At 37.8% G+C, this 13,047-nt stretch overlaps 1 pseudogene; it reads right to left on the reverse strand.

Moving 5' to 3' along the window:
* Positions 1-9,109: 9,109 nt before the first annotated feature.
* On the reverse strand, positions 9,110-11,081 carry LOC101035373 (glutamyl-tRNA(Gln) amidotransferase subunit A, mitochondrial pseudogene; annotated as a pseudogene).
* Positions 11,082-13,047: the final 1,966 nt, after the last annotated feature.

Here is a 13,047-nt window from a genome sequence, read left to right on the forward strand (position 1 = left end):
TGGCCCCTAGACAAAGTATGGGAGGCTTAAAAGGCATAACGTGGAAGCAATAGGACAGGAAGAATCTGTCTTGCATTTGATAACCTGAAAAGGGGGATAGAATTAATATCTCTTGGGCTTGCCATTTATAGTGAATTAAAGGGAATTTTTACTTAACTATAGAAAATGCAGGAGTAGAACCATAGATTTGACAGAAACATTGGCAAGTATTTATTCATTTACTATTTCACTCATTCAAAAATCATTCAGTGATTGTCAAATAACTGACTACCTGTCAAGCAAACACAGCTAAGTGCTATGAATTAAAAATGAAAGAAGCAGAGTCTCTGACAAAAGGAGCTCACGATGTAGTAATAGATAAAGACATAAGCAAATAAATATAATGCTATGAGTTTATCTTAATTACAGAGATGGGCACAGGGTCCTGGGAAAACTCCTAAGGAGGTGCAGGGAGGCAGGAAGAATGCTTCCCAGAGAAATGACCCTGGAGCTAAGTGTTCAAGTATCAGCATGAATTGACCAGGTGAGGGGCAGGGAGATTTTGCACCAGAGAGTCTATTTGAGTAAACAAGTGAAAATGAGACAGAGAATGATTTATGCAGGCAACTGCAGACAATTTACTATAGCATAATAATGGAAGGCAGGAAATGGGGGAGAAGCAGCTGGAAAAGGTGGTGAGAACCAGGCCACAGCAGGGTTTCTCCAAAGCAACAGCTTGTTTTTTATCCTTTTGGGTAGAGGTTCTCAAACTTCAGCCTGATTTAGAATCACCTAAAAAGTTTTTTAAGCATATGTTGTTGCCCCCCACGCCCCAGAGTTTCTGACCTCCTAGGCCTGGGATGAGGCCTGAGAATATGTATTTCTAAGAAGTTCTCAGGTGATGCAGATGATGCCGGTTCTGACACCACCATGCTCTAGGCAACCAAAAGAGCTTACTGGGTTTCAAGCAAGGCATTCATAAAGTAAGCTGTGCCTCTTGGAATCCATGGACTTCCTGGGCAGGCTGCATTTTTAAGAGTCAAGGACTGGAGGTGGGGATGCCGGTTAGGAGGCTGTGGCAGAGGCCCACATGGAGGAGGAGACGGACGAACGAAACCGTAACTTTGTTAGTTAGCAATTCCATATGTATTACCCACAAACATTATCACGGAAAATCAATGTATCCTGTTTGCAATGTCTGGTTCTTTAATTAGTATGCAAAAAGTGAACATCAAAAAATATATTTAAGAGAAAAGAGGTAGAACTGGAGCTACACACATTTTCTATCAAGAAATGAATTCTACCGACTAAAACCAGAGAATAGAGATAAGTTTCCTACCTTGGATTCCTCATCCCAGCAATAGGGACAGAAGGCAGGGAAATTTTGGGCAGAAGAGGGCAGGTCCATGGCAAGGGCCCCACCCTCAAGCTCAAAAGCCTAATACCGCCACCCAAAGTGAGAACTTCATCCCTGTTTTCCTGATCAAATGTTGCCTTTTCCAAAACCACCCACGGCCCATCCTACCCCGCAATCCTGTACCCATACAACTCTTAGGCTCAGCCAGCAGAGACGGCAGAAGCAGCTGGATGTCAGAGACTACAGCTGAACATTGGAGAGAAGCAGCTTGAATTCAGAGGGACAGCTTGATGGTGTAACTTTCAGAGAGAAGTCCAGCCAGGGATGGCCAGAATGGGGGAGGAAGATTACCTTCCTGCTCTAACCCCTCTTTAGCTCCCCTTCCCACTGAGAGCCACTTTCATCAGCAATAAAATCCCCCATATTTACCACCTTCCATTTATTTGTTCATGCTACCTCATACCTCCTGGATGCCAGACAAGAACTCAAGTGCCATGAGTGCGGGTACATAAGGCTGTCACCCTGATCCCCCACTGAGCTGTTAACTCTTAAGCCATGTGCAGATGGCAAAGTTAAAAGGGCACTGTAACACTTCCTCTGGGGCTTAAGGGATTGGAGGCACCCTCCCCTAGATGCTACAACAGGGCCAGTACAGGGTTCGCTCTTGCTAGCACCCAAAAGCGGCCACCCTGGCTCCAGTACCTGCGCTCCCCTTCTCAGGAGGGGCAGAGCAGCAAGGGAGTGGAATCCAACACTGCTGGTGCCAACGCACCCCAGTTCCTGCCCACGAAGGGGTCAGGGAAATATTCTAATTCCCTGTATGTACCTAATATCCCAATACCCAATAGGTACCATACTGCTGTTAAAATAAGGGAAAGGACATAGGGTATCTGGGAACTCACAGTATCTTTGCAATTTTTCTGGAAATCTAAAACTGTTCTAAAATTAGGATATCTTCACAAACCTGGCCTATTTGATGAGCTAGTAAGTGGTATCTCATCATCCTCCTTTGGAAAGTAAAAGAATTCCAACTCTGAAAGAAGAAGAAGTCAGGGCTTTGGAATTAACAAAGAATATGTAGAAAATAAAAACGGACAGCTGAGTGGCATGCCAGACCCCTACTGACACCAGTAGAGACGGTACCATGCTCAAGACAGGAAAAAAAAAAAAAAAAAAAATGAGCGAGAGATTCAGAGACAACAAAGGAGACATAGGGTTTATTAGGGAGCTGCAGTGGGCTGAACAGGAGAACCACTACTATTTGTAAAACGTATACAACTTATATAGCATTTTTACTTGGCAAAATTTACCTAGCAACCTCCATTCAAACCTGGACAAAGGGCCTCAAACCTCTGTGTGACCTGCATTCTAAGTGAGGGGCTGGAGGTTCAGATGTCCTTCATAGATAAGGACTGAATCTCCAGGTTGGCAACTCCTGGATACCTTAGCTCAGGACTTCGAACACACATTCTTCTTAGACCACAGTGTCAGGCTCAGGGTATGCTTAAGTTAAAATATTGCTGTCAAGTGGGCCTGCTGGGGTGGTGCGATGGAGGTAGGAATGAGTGAGCTCAGACACATTAATTCCTTAAGTCTGAGATCCAGGAAAAGCCCCACATGTGCAAACCTACCTCCAAAATCACCATATGTTTTCTAATTGCCTTTTTCCAACCTGAGTTCATCAGAGTTCCTCCCCTGGAATCTGAAGATCAGTGAGAAAGACACAGGGACTAAAAGATGTTACAAGAAAGTCTCAGAGCAAAAGTCCTTCTGCTAGAAGCCCCAGAATCCAGAGGAGCTCTGGATTCACCTTTCCCCAGGTCATTCATTAACAGCCTGAATTCTGTGTGACCCTAGTTTCACAAGAGCAGTGCTTCATCAACCGTCTACAGAGAACCAGTTTGTTTTAAATAGCCAATCTACCACACATCTGTGCATTTGTACAATATGATTTAACAGACAGATTATTGTAACTCATTTGAACATATCAAAAAACATCAGAAAAATCTCAATTGAGAGACATTCTACAAACTACCCAACGAGTACTCCCCAAAACTGTCAAAGTCAACAAAAACAAGCAAAGTCCTATCAGAGCCAAGAGGAGCCTAAGGAGACACAGTAATTAAATGTAACACAGCACCGTAGATACAATCCTAGAACAGAAAAAGATCAGGTAAAATGTTAGGAAACCTGAATAACTGTGGACTTTAGTTAATAATAGGTATCAATATTGGCTCACTAATTGTGACAAATGTGCCATACTGCTGTTAAAAATAAGGGAAATGGTGTAGGATCTATGGGAACTCAGACTGTCTTTGCAATTTTTCTGGAAATCTAAAACTATTCTAAAAAATATAAATTTATCTTTAAAAATGAAGTTACTAGAAAAATAAATTAGAAAAAGCAGGATGAATAGAATACCACCTCCAAATTTATGATATTCAGCAGACATAAAATTACATTTTAATAAATATAATAAACATAACCTAGAAAAAAAGAAAAAAATAGCAAAAAATACATACCTCTTTAATTGAAAGTGTGTATATTTTTCAGTAATAAATCACTATATACATTTATAACTTTTGTCATTCTGTAATTGTAACTAAACAAAGAGTGTCAAAGTGTGAGTCCACATACTAAACACTCAAATCAACACTTTGAAGGAACATCATATTTATCAGTATTAAAGTTCTTAATGTGACAAATTAGCATGTTTTGTGCTGGTTAATGTATTTGATCAAGTTTGGATTGATCACATTGCTTCTCGCTTATGATAATGTATACCTAAATTATTTCTGTGTTTCATAACACTAATAGTAGAGAAAGAAACCAGTCTTACAGATACATGTTGACAGGAGGATTAAAAGTGATTTTAAAAGAAATTTTTGCCAGCTTAGGATATTTATGTCGGATCTTTATTCAAAATAAAGCAGTATTTTATTTCTGATATTCATTTGCAATTTATCAGTAACCACTTCAACTTTTTCCTATAAAGTCAAAATGAAATTTAAATTATCTCTCAATGAAAGGAATGGATTTCAGATCAGTAAATTGCCTACGTAAGAATCTTTTTAATAGAAAATAAAATGCAAAAATTCTGTCAAAATTCCTCAAGGGTTTGGTGATAACATTTTATATTTCTGAAATAATCAGGACTGTGACTTATATGAAAATTGTTATATTATGGAACATGTCATAACAATCTTTAAATCTGTTCTTCTAAGCTTCCAATTTTGTTCTTGTCCTTTGACCTTATCTGCCACTGGCAATTATGCTGTACTCCTTCCTTTTATGTAAGTATTAGGATCATTATAATACCAAAGATACCACACAAACGAGCAGTCCAGATGTCCAATTTACCTCTTTAAGAAGCTGAGACCTAATACTTTTCTTACCTTGCAGAAGCATTGAGAGCTTATTCTATAAATCAAGCATGCTCAACTTTTCTGTTCTGTAATCATTGTGCCTTAATGTACAATGAAAGTCATCTGTAATTCATCTTCCAAGTTATCACCTAGTAAAGAGAATAATCTAGAATGTAATGCACTCCACTGACCTTAATTTATAATTTTTACTGTGTCATTTGGAACATTATTCAGGCTTTTTTCACAGCATGACTTTGCAATTAAAAAAAAAAAATGCACTGATTTTTCTTCTGGCCCAAGGTCCTTGATCTAGGTAACTACTTCAGAAAATTCTTTTTCACTGGAAGTGTAACATCAGAGCATGCTTCTACACAAAACTAAAATTCTAAAACATACTGGTTAACTTTGTAATCCTTCACAGATTTAAACAGTTCAGAGCTAATCATAATTGTTAACAGTGAAGCTAAAAAACAATTCTTCAAACCACCATCATGTTCAAATTGCACATGTTAAAAAAAGAATTGCAAGTTAATAATATCAGTGCATAAGTCAAATTACAATGAAAAACACTTTGCTAGCTTTATTTGTTCTTTGAGCTGGTTTTATATTAGCCAGTTCGAAATTACATCAAGATATTGTGTCCAAATACAGTTACATCTACATGTCAAAGTAGCTTAAGCTACTTTGCTACATATTTATCCTATATTTCCCAGCAAACACCTTTAAAACAACTTAAGCAATTATATATGATTTTAGTGTTATCAATATAAAGTTCTATTTTATGCATAAAACTTTCAACATCTACTTCTTCCATGGTTTGAATTCAGCACACTCTTGTTCAAAGAATTCTTTTGATTTTGACCTTTTTATGTTTTGTGTATTAGTGTCTTACATGTTGGTAGTTCTATTGTCTCATTAGATAGCACATCTCTGAAAATAGAATTCAAAAATCTATTTTAAAAGTTCATACATTATGACCAATTAGAATTTATCCCAGGAAAGCAAAAGTTGGCTAACATTCTAAAAGCATAGCATAAACAAATGAAGAAAAATCATACTAGCTCAACAGATGTATAAAGGCATTTGACAAATTTCAATATTAATTCTATTAATTCCTGATAAATACTCTCAGCAAACTAAGAATAGATGGGAACTTCCACAACATGAAACAGTGCTATAAAAAACCGACAGCTAACATCGTATGTAATGATGAAAGACTGAATGCTTTCCCCCTGTTACGGGCTGAATTGCATCCCGTCCTCCAAATTCATCTGTTCAAATCCTAACCCATGGTATCTCAAGATGTACTTGGGTATTGGAGATACTACCTTTAAAGATATAATTAAGGTAAAATGAGAACACATGGCCAAGCCCTAATCCAGTAGGATTGGTGCCCTCATAAGAAGTGAATGGGGCACAGACAGACACAGAGAAAGCTCATGTTAAAAGGCGGCCATCTGCAAGCCAAGGAGAGAGACCTCAGAAGAAAACAAACTTTCCAGCACCTTGATCATGGACTCCTAGACGCCAGAACTGTGAGAAAATACAATTCTGTTGTTTAAGCCTCCCAGTCTGCAATATTTTGTTATAGCAGCCCTAGCAAACTAATCATCGCCTAAGATTAGGAAAAAGACACATACGTTTTCTCTCATCACTTCTACATAGCATTGTCCTGGAAGTTATTGCCAGTGCCAAAGTCAAGAAAAATAAAATAAAAATCATCCAGAATGGGAAGGGACAATCAAAAATATTTTTATTTGCAGATGACAAGAATGTCTATGTAGAAACTCTTACGAAATATGTTTAAAAGGTATCAGAATTCGTGAGTTTAGTAAACTTTCATTTTATAAAATCAACACATCAAACTGTTTTATTTATACGAGCAGCAAAAAATGGAAATTAAAATTTTCAAACACTACTATTTACAGTACCTTAAAAATATATTAAATACCTGAGGTTAGGTACGACAAAAGGTACACAAGACCTGTTCAGTGTTTATTACTGAGAAAAATTAACAAAGACCTAGATAAATGGAGAGAGATACCATGTTCATGAGCCATGAGACTTAATATTGTTAAAACGTAATTTCTCCTAAAATTGACCTAGAGAATCAATACAACCCTAAAAGCAAAGACCAGTGAAAATCCCCAAATTCCTTTTTTGTAGAAATTGAAAAAACTGATTCTAAAATTTATATGGAAATGTGAAGGACCTAGAATAGGAAAAACAACTTTGAAAATAAAGAACATAGTTGGAAGACTAACACAACCCACTTCCAAAATGTATTATAACACTACAGCAGGAGTTAGCAAATTAAGACCTGCAGACCAAATTCAGCCCATGACCTGTTTTTTACAGTCCTCAAGCTAAGAATGGTTTTTATATTTTTAAATGGTTGTTTAAAAAAAAAAAAAAACCACTACAGCGGACATATGTACCTCACAAAGCCTAAAATGTTTACCATCTGACCCATTAAGAAAAAAGTTTGCCGACCCTCAAGGTACAGTTACCAAGACAATGTCATACTGTCTTACAGACAGACAAATAGATCAGTGGAGCCGAAGAGAGAACCCAAAAATAGACCCACACTTACATGGACCACTGATTTTTTTTTTTTTTTTTACAAAGGTGCAAAGGCCTTCAGTGGACAAATTATAGTCTTATTATCAAGTGGTGCTGAAAAAATTGGATATTCATGTGCAAAAAAAAAAAACCTTTGGTTTATGCTAAACTTTGTATAATATACAAAAATTAACTCAAATGTATCATAAATGTAAAGCCTAAAATTACATAACTTCTAGAAGAAAACATAAAAGAAAGTCTTGAGACCTTGGATTTGTCAAATATAACCCTTAGATATGACACTAAAGAAAGATCCATAAAGAAAAAAAAATTAGAAATTGAACTTTAAGTTTAAAATGTCTGTTCTCAAAAGTGACTGTTAAAAGATTAAAATATAAGCCAAGAACTGGAAGAAAAAATAGCAAATCATGTATCTGATCAAGAATTAGTATGTAGAATACACAAAGAACCCTCAAAACTCACTAATCAAAACCTAGTATGTTTTAAACAGGCAAAATATTTGAACAGACATTTCACTAGAGAAGATATAGCAAAAAGCACATGAAATGAGGTTCAACATCATCAGACATCAAGAACATGCAAATTAAAACTTCATACCTAGTACTGGCAAAGACGTTAAAGAAGCAGAACTCTATACTGCTGGCAAGAATGTAAAATGGCAGAACTACTTTTAAAAACAGTTTGGAAGTTTCTTAAACAAATGAACATATACCTATTATGATCATGCGTAGGGGTAGTTCCAAGAGAAATGAAAGAATATGTCCATATAAACACTTGTACCCAAATGTTCATAGCAGCTTCATTTGTAGTAGCAAAAAACTGGAAGAAAACCAAATATCTATCATCAAATTAATGGATAAACAAACTGTGATATAACCATACAATGGAACAGTACTCATCAGTGAAAAAGAATTTTCTACTGAAAATGCAACATGGATAAATCTCAAAATATTTATGCTGTATGAAAGACCTCATATCAAAAAAAGAAAAGTACATACTCTGATTCCATTTACATAAAATCCTAGAAAACAGAAACTAATCTATAGTGACAGAAAGCACATCAGCCTGAGGATAGGGAGAGGATAGGCTGAAGAAGGCAGGAAGCGAAGAGATCCAAGAAAACCTTGGGAATGACATAGATGTTCATTGTCTTGATTATGATGATTTCCCAATTACATACATACATCAAAACCTATCAAATTTTATGCTTTTAAATATGTACATTTAAGTTATACCAACTACACCTCAATAAAGCTGTTCTTAAAAGTAAGGCAAGCTATTTTTACTTTGCTTCAAAAATTTAAACTATTTTTTTACTTAAAGCAAATAAAAAACACTGCCATTTAAGCACTGTTATAGAACACAAAATTTCACTGAGACACAAACATAAAGCAGAGAAAAGTCCAAGACTACATATCATTTGTTAACATAATAAATCATTTGGGGAAGCTCTGAACATCGTGCACACCATATTTCACTCTCTACCCCTGGCCCCATCTTGGACATTTTCTGTGTACACTAAAGTGCAAAAGACTCCACAGGTCCTGAGGAAGGAAACTGACTTGACTGGCCCAAGCCCCTTTTTGCCAGGTAACTATTAGCATTCCATAGAACTAGCACCCATGGATACACTTTTGTAAACAATTTTATAGACTGTAGTTGTTAGCAGACATCCAATGAGGGTGATAGGCATAGATGGAAAAAAAAAAAAAAGAGGGATTGCTTCCAGCCCTAATATTTTATTAATGACACTCAAAAGTTGGACTATTAAGCTGGACCCAAGTCAAGATCCAAATACATGTTAGAAACACTCTCACGTCATTTTAATTACATTTTAAATGTTATTAAAAGGGGGAAGAAATAAAAAGGAGATAATCAAGTCCAAAGTCAATAGACAGTCTGACTTTGCTTCTTACAGGCTTTATCATATTCTGTCCTTGGCAAATTTCTCTATTCTCTTAGCTGTGAATTAATCCCTATGCTTTGCAGACTAAATTAACCCTTCAGTAAATTTTACATCTTTATGGTTCCATGTCTAAGAGGATAACCATCACATCACCAAGTTAAAAATGCAAACAATTTCTTTTTTGAATCTCTAAAAGTCATTTTAATTTGCATGATATATTTATCTCTACTGTTTTAGAGAGACAGCGGCCAGCTTTTCATTTTCAAGGATTGATGAACAATCACCCATGAGTTCTTGAAGTTTAGTAACAGAAAACTGTACTTGCTTTTCAAATCCTTTGGCTACCGTAAGAAGCTGCTGGTCACAAAATGCATATCCAACAAACTGCAGTTGTACTGGCAACCCTTGGTTTGAGAGTGCAACAGGGATACTCACTGCTGGCAATTCTGCTACGTTTGCAGCCTGTGTAAAACTATCATCGTGGGCACTTCTTGTTCTGCTGTTTTCTTTGATGAACTCCAAGTATGGTCCTGCCTCACTCAGGGTGGTGGGAGTTAGCAAGACATCTACTCCAGAGTGAAAAGCATTCACAAAATCATTAGCAATGAGGCTTCTCACCTTGTGTGCTTTGATGAAATAATTTTCATAGTTTTCTTTTAACAAGAAAAACTTTCCTGAGAGACTTCTTCCTCTCACCACAGCATTGACCCCTTCTTGTCTAGTTGCAGCATACCTAGCTTCAGTGCACACATCAGTGTCACATCTGTGACCATATTGCAGCCTATCAAATCTTGCCATATTTGATGTCACTTTCAATGTGTACAATACATGGTAGCAGACAACTGAATAACTGGTGTGAGGAAGAGATGCTTCAATTGCTTTGGCCCTCGCAGACTCAAAGAGATCTGCAGCTTTGGACCAAAGAGATTGTACTTCACTTGATAATTCTGGTACAAGATATTCCTTTGGAATTCTTACACATAATTTGTTCACATCTGTCAAACTGGGAAGTATGAATGTTTTAACAGGGTCTTGTAATGTGATCCTTGGGGTCACATCCAGCCAGTACACCCAACACAATTGCTGCATCATCCACACACATCTGGTTAAGATTCCTGGCACATCCGTCAAATTCACCAGGAAAATGAGACCACAACAGGAAACTAAGCCATATCTTGGTTTGAAACCAACAGGTTTAATTTTCCTCAGATCTGTATTCCCATACTCCTATGATGGTTCATGTCACATTGCATTATAACTATTTGTCAAAGTATCTGTCTCCTTTGCTCCTGAAGGCAGACACTGTCTTATTCAACACTCAATAAATGTCTTCTAAATTGAATTATCATAAAAAATAATTTGTTAATGGTTTTCCTCGAAACACTCTCTCTCTTATATTCTCTCTCTCTCTCTCTCTCTCTCTCACACACACACACACACTCTCTCTCTCTCTCTCTCTCTCTCTCTCTCTCTCTCTCACAGGGGGGTGGGGGGAGAAACTTAGGAGGAACTATATGAGAAGGTTACAGTCTTAGCTCTTGCCTTTTCATGGTTTACAACCTAAGACAGATAATAAAGACAGATATGGATGGTCATGGTGAACATCCATAGATACACCTGAAAAGGAAGCAGTCAATCAACAGATAAGATGGTAAATACACAAGAACTTTTGCCTGCAGTAGGTGAAAGAAAAACCCCAGTACAAAAGAAAACATGACATTGGCTTATAAACATAGAAAATTCAAGAAATGTATCTGACTAAAGGCACAGATAAAGCCCGGGTTTCAGATTACATCACTTGGATGTCAAATGTCCATTTGAAGCCTAACATGTCAAAAACCTGAACTTCTAATCGTCCTCCAAAATCCACTCCCCATTGTGCCTTCTGCATCTCAGGAAATGGCAGCTCCCCTGCTTCAGTTATTCAAGCCAGGAACCCTAGAGTCAGCCTTGATCTCTCTTTTTCTCTGACCCTTCACATCTAATCCTTCATCATATTGCAGGCTCCACCTTCAAAATACATCCTGAATGTAATCTTCTTATGACATCTCCTAAACCAAATCATCCCTCACCTAAATAATTATAATATCCTTTGCCTTCCTAGGGTCGATTTTCAACATAGACCAGAAAGACAGTTTAAAGTAAATCATATCATGTCTCCTCTTTGCAAAATCCTTCACTGCCTTCTCATCTCACTCCACATAAAAGTCAAAATCCTTACAAGGCCCCCAAGGCCCCATGCTACAGGCTTCCCTCCCCTCTCATCATCACCTCCACATCTCCCCTCTGTCACTCACTCTGCCCCAGCCACACTGTTTTCTTGCTCTTCTCGAACTCAAACACATTCTGAGGCCTTTGCATTTGGTCTTCCCTTTGCCCAAATATGCACTTCCTGCGGATGTCTGCTTAGCTCACACTCTCATATCCTTCAGACCTTTCCATAATGTCACTTTCTTAGAGAGGCCTTCCCAAGCTGTTCTTTCAAAACCACAACAATCCTGCCCCATAATTCCCTATTGTCCCTTCTCATGGTTTATCTCCACAGCATTTACCAAACATGCTACCTAATATAATGAATTCTGTTTATTGTCTATCTCTCCTTGCTAGAATGTAAATTTCTTTTTCCATTGGTAGATACTCATGTGTTCCAGGGACCGATGATGGAGAGCTGCTCCTTTTCCACTTGTCTGCATTGAACTATGTCACCTGGGACTGATGTCGCATAGGGTTTCTTCTCAAGAAAGAAAGACCATTTAGCAATCCCATTACTGGGTATATACCCAAAGAAATATAAATCATTCTATTATAAAGACACATGCACACGTATGTTTACTAAAGCACTATTTACAATAGCAAAGACTTGCAATCAACCCAAACGTTCATCGACAATAGACTGGATAAAGAAAATGTGGCACATATACACCATGGAATACCATGCAGCCATAAAAAAGGATAAATTCATGCCCTCCGCAGGGACATGGATAAAACTGGAAACCATCATTCTCAGCAAACTGACACAAGAACAGAAAACCAAGCACCACATGTTCTCACTCATAAGTGGATACTGAACAATGAGAACACATGGACACAGGGAGGAGAACATCACACACCGTGGCCTGTCAGGGGGTGGGGGATAGAAGATGGATCGCATTAGGAGAAATACCTAATGTAGATGACGGGGTGATGGATGCAGCAAACCACCACCATGGCACAGGTATGCCTATGTGACAAACCTGCACAATCTGCACATGTACCCCAGAACTTGAAGTATAATTTTTTAAAAATAATTAAAATTAAAATTAAAAAATAAATTTTAAAAAGATAGTTTCAGCTGGAAAAGTGTTCCCTTTTCTATTGGGGATCAGCCCTAGTCCTGGAGCCAGGATATAAAACAAGACACCATCCTGTCCCCAGCTGGGACCATACAGTATCCATCCTCCCTGTTCTGATAACAGAATTCACCAAGTTTCAGCTGGCAGCCTATGTGGCCATGTGCATAAACTCTGAACAACAGAATATAAGACGTGATGTGTGCCGCCTATGAGTCATGCCCTTGAAAAGAAATGTGTAAGTACTTCCCTGACCCTTTCTATTTCTCTTGTTATAAGTAAAATTTTGATGCCACAAAAGAAATAGCACTGGAAGATAAATCCTCTCAGCAAGGCAGTTTACTGCTATAGAAGGGTGCGGCTCATGGATGGAGCAACGGCAGCCACACATTTGGGCAAGTGAGGAAAAGGGGTACTTATGCCTGATGGGGGTCGCCCCTACTACCGTGTTATTCCCCTGTTGGCTAGGGTTAGACCACACAAACTACACTAATCTCGACTAGCTATTTTAAAGAGAGCAGGGGTCCT

The sequence above is a fragment of the Saimiri boliviensis genome, chromosome 14 (genome assembly GCF_048565385.1).
Source record: "Saimiri boliviensis isolate mSaiBol1 chromosome 14, mSaiBol1.pri, whole genome shotgun sequence".
In the NCBI taxonomy this organism is placed as follows: domain Eukaryota; kingdom Metazoa; phylum Chordata; class Mammalia; order Primates; family Cebidae; genus Saimiri; species Saimiri boliviensis.